This window comes from Zalophus californianus, chromosome 2 (assembly GCF_009762305.2).
Source record: "Zalophus californianus isolate mZalCal1 chromosome 2, mZalCal1.pri.v2, whole genome shotgun sequence".
NCBI classification, from domain to species: domain Eukaryota; kingdom Metazoa; phylum Chordata; class Mammalia; order Carnivora; family Otariidae; genus Zalophus; species Zalophus californianus.
In genome coordinates, this window is record NC_045596.1 from 29,689,000 (window position 1) to 29,693,529 (window position 4,530).

Consider the following 4,530-nt stretch of genomic DNA (forward strand, 5'->3'; position numbering starts at 1 on the left):
AAAAGACAAGAGGGAACAAATGGGGGCTCCTGAGTGGCTCAGTCAGTTAAGCAGCTGCCTTCGGCTCAGGTCATGATCCCAGGGCCCTGGGATCGAGTCCCGCATCGGGCTCCCTGCTCAACGGGGAGCCTGCTTCTCCCTCTGCCTGCCTCTCCGCCTATTAGTGCTTCTATCTCTCTGTCAAATAAATAAATAAAAAATCTTTAAAAAAAAAAAAAGGGAACAAATGTTGGCAAGAATATGGCGGAAAGAAAAACCTTGTGCACTACTTGTGGGAATGTAAATTGGTTTAGGCATTATAGACAACAGTATGGAGTTTCCTCAAAATTAGGAGCTAGAAATACCATGATTTAGCAATCCTTCTAAATATATAACCAAAGGAAGTGAAAACAGGTTCTTGAAGAGCTATCTGCCCTCCCATGTTCATTGTGGTATTATTTACAATAGCCAAGATATGGAAATAACCTGAATGTCCATCAACAGCTGAATGGATAAAGATGTGGTGAATGTGTGTGTACATACTTATATGTGTACATATAACATTCCATTGTATATACACCCACATATATACAATGGAGTGTTATTCAGGCATGACAAAAAAGGAAATCCTGTCATTTGTAACAACATGATGAAACTTGAGGAAGTGATGCTAAGTGAAATGTCAGAGAAAGACAAATACAGTATCATGTAATTTCCCCATGGACTAAAAAAAGCCAAACCCCTCTTGCCCAACGCTGCCAACATGGTGTTCAGGTGCTTTGTGGAGGTTGGCCAGGTGGCCTACATCTCCTTCGGACTTCATGCAGGGAAGCTGGTTGAGATTATAGATGTTATTGATCAGAAAAGGCCTTTGGTTGATGGACCTTGCACTCAGGTAAGGAGACAGGCTTTGCCTTTCCAATGCATGCAGCTCATTGACTTCATCCTCAAGTGCCCACACAATGCCAGCCAGAAGTACGTCTGACAAGCCTGGCAGAAGACAGACACAGTACAAAATGGACAGCCACAAGATGGACCAAGAAGATGAAAGAGAAAGGAGAGCCAAGATGGCAGCTTTTGATTGTTATAAAGTCATGATGGCCCAGAAAATGAGGAACAGAAGAATCAAGTTTGAAGTTAGGAAACTACAAAAAAGCAGCTCTCCCAGAAGTCTCTCCCCCCAAAAAATCACCCTCTGCTAAGGGTGCAGCTGCAGCAGCTGCTGTAAAGTTTCCAGCAAAAAAGATGGTCACTGCGGGCAAGAAGTCTCCAGCCCAGAAGGTTCCTACCCAGAAAGCTGCAGACCGGAGCCAGTGCCTCTAAAGGCTCAGAAGGGTCAGAAACCTCCAGCCCAGAAGGCACCTGCTCCAAAGGCATCTGACAATTTCTTATGCATAAAAGCATAAGAAACTATTATAAATAAGTAATAAAGGTTCTTTTTCACACACACACACACACACACACACACACGCCAAACTCATAGAAAGAATGAGTGGTGGTTACCAGGGGCTGGTGGGTAGGGCAAAATGGGAGATGTTAGTCGAATGGTATGAACTTCCAGCTATAAAATAAGTAAGTTCTGGGGACTGAAGGTACAACATGATGATTATAGTTAATAGTACTATATTACATACTTGAAAGTTGGTAGGGGAGTAGATCATAAATGTCTGACAACAAAAGAAATAGTAATTACTTGACATGATGGAGTTGTTAGCTAACGCTATGATGGTAATCATTTCATTATGTGTATGAAGTTAAGATGTCGTACACTTTAAACTTACACAATATTGCATATCAGTTATATCTCAAAGCTTAAAAAAATAATGTTTGATGGAAGTAGTCTGTCAAAACCATCAAAAAACTTAATTTCTACTTTTAAAGACAATATCACTTTTTCATTCATAGTAGATAACAAATTGAGTGCAGAAAGAAAATGCTATAGTAAATGAGATCTTAATGAATACATATTAAAAGCAAAAATAAAGAGTTATAATAATCAAGATGGAAAAATTGAACTCCTCTAAAGAGTTTAGATAGTACAAGAATCAATTTATTATTAAAAAGGTTTAATTTCTCTTAAAATTATCATGAAATTATAATAGCATTGCTATTTGTTGACATTTTCTTATGTCAGATTTTCATTTTTCTATGAAAAGTTAATTTCATTAGAGCTAGTGTACATAATTGGCATCTTTAATAAACTCAAATCTAGGTCTTTAGATCTTTTTTTTTTAAACAAATCTGTAGAAAAAAATTACTTAGTTCCACCAAAAACTTGTCTATTTATAGGTTAACAACAGGAATAAGACCATTTCAAATATTAAAAGTTATAGTTATATATTTATTCAGAAGGAGAATACAGGTGTAAGGTATTTAAGTGAATAAAAAAAAGCCTTATATTCTATCTTTCCCCATGAATTTGTACACTTCACTGAAATTAACCAAAATGTTGGTAAATAGTTTTTAACAGTATCTTTTATGTTTGAAATTTCCTTTTATCTCTTATTATGTCTAGTTTAAAAATTACTATATGTCTTTTATTTTTCCTAGCTATAGCACCAAAAGTATACCTTTTTGATATATTTTCATAAAACAAGTTTTTTAGATTTGTTCATCCATATGGTATATTTATTCTGTCATTTATTTACACTCCTATTTTTAGTATATATTTCTTGTAATCTCTTTGGATTTCTTTTGTTTTTCAAGCTTCAGATGGATATTACGTATTAGTTTGCAGCCTTGTCTCTCTTTCTACATATATATATGTAAAATAATTTTCTTTATAACTTTTTCTGAAAATATTTGGGGATATAAATTTCCATTGAAGCACCACTTTAGTTGAAACTTATGTCTTGATACATAGGTTTTTTATTACCCCTTTGTTCTAAGTGTTTTTAAATTTCTATTATGATTTTTTCTTTAAATCCTGAATTATTTAACACTTATAGGGTTTTTCTTAGCTATTTTTAAAAATAAGCTTATATATATATATACACATATATATTATATACACACATTTTTTTTTTTTTTCTTTTAGGGGGTGGAGGTGAGGGGCAGAGGGAGAGAAAGAATCCTAAGCAGGCTCCATGCTCAGCACAAAGCCCAGTGCGGGGCTCAGTCTCACAACCCTGAGATCATGACCTGAGCAGAAATTAAGAGTCAGACGCTTAACCAACTGTGCCACCCAGGGGCCTCAAAAATAAGCATATTTCTTAATTGCACTGGCAAAAACCATGATGTGTGATACCTTCACTTTCTAATATGTTGAGGCTAACTTTCAGGCTAATGCATGATCCATTTTTAAATGATCTATGTGTGAGTAAGAAGAATACGTATTTGTTAACTTTGACATGCAGAATTCAATGTGCTTGTACTAAGCAAGACCTCTGTAGATCTTACATATTCTTATTCAGAGGTGGAAGTCAAGTGTATACCTATACCCCAACAAACATAATTAATGTAATTTAAAACATAGTATTTAAAATAGTGTTAGAAAACAGCAAGACAGCAAGTACCTAAGAACTTTTTTTGAAAATGTTTGGGTTTTTTTTTTTTTGTAATTTTGAACTATTGGATTATAATAAACATATAGAAATGTGTACCTATCATAAGTGAACAGTTCAAGGGTTAACATTCCTTAGCACCCAGATTGAGAAACAAAACCAATCACCTCTGTTTCTCTTGAACCACCTCCCAATCATCATCCCCCACCAAGTATAATCAGTCTCCTGAATTTTAATAACATATATAAGCATGATCTATATTTTTATTGTTTGAATAATATCCTACAGTACATATTTTGGCAAGCTGTTGTCACTCAACATTATTTGCAAGATTCATGCATATTATTGCTTATAACTGTGGAATGTTCTATCTCAATGTATGTTATGTCATTGAATACATTTATCAGTTCTATTGATGGATAATAGTATATTTCCAGTTTTTAGCTATTACAGTGATGCTATAAAGGTTCTAGTAAATGCCTTTGCATTTTTGATGGATACATGCCTAGGAAAAAAACTGTTGGGTCCATTTTCCAAAGTACTTGTGGCTATTTACAATCTTACCAGAATCTATGTGAGTTCTTATTTCTCCATATCCTTACCAATAGTTGGTATCATTTACTCCAGGATGCTAATGATGTTCTGTCTTGTACTATTGTTTTATTTTTTGTGTTTGTATTGGAGCCCACTGATTTTTTTTTTTTTTTTTTGGTGGGGTCGGGCTGTGGTATGAGGCAGGTGTCAAAATGTTTTCCCATATGTCTCTCCAATTGAAACATCTATCGAAGAAACAATCCTATTATGCAATATGACCTTTGTCACAAATAGAGTGACAAGTCTGTGTGAGTCTATTTCTAGAATGTCTGTTTCTATTTATGGAATGTTATTCTTGTTACAAAACTACACTGTCTTAATTACTATAGCTTTAGAATAGGTTTCAATATCTCGTAAAGTAAATTTTTCATCTTTAACTTATCTCTAAAATTATGGCTATTTTTTCATTAAAAATTGTAGAATCAATTTGTCAACACACACACACACACAAACA

The 4,530-nt window shown here is 34.4% G+C and overlaps 1 pseudogene; it reads left to right on the forward strand.

Annotated features, from left to right (window-relative positions):
* Positions 1 to 742: 742 nt before the first annotated feature.
* Positions 743 to 1,385, forward strand: LOC113925604 (annotated as a pseudogene).
* The last annotated feature ends 3,145 nt before the right edge of the window (positions 1,386 to 4,530 follow it).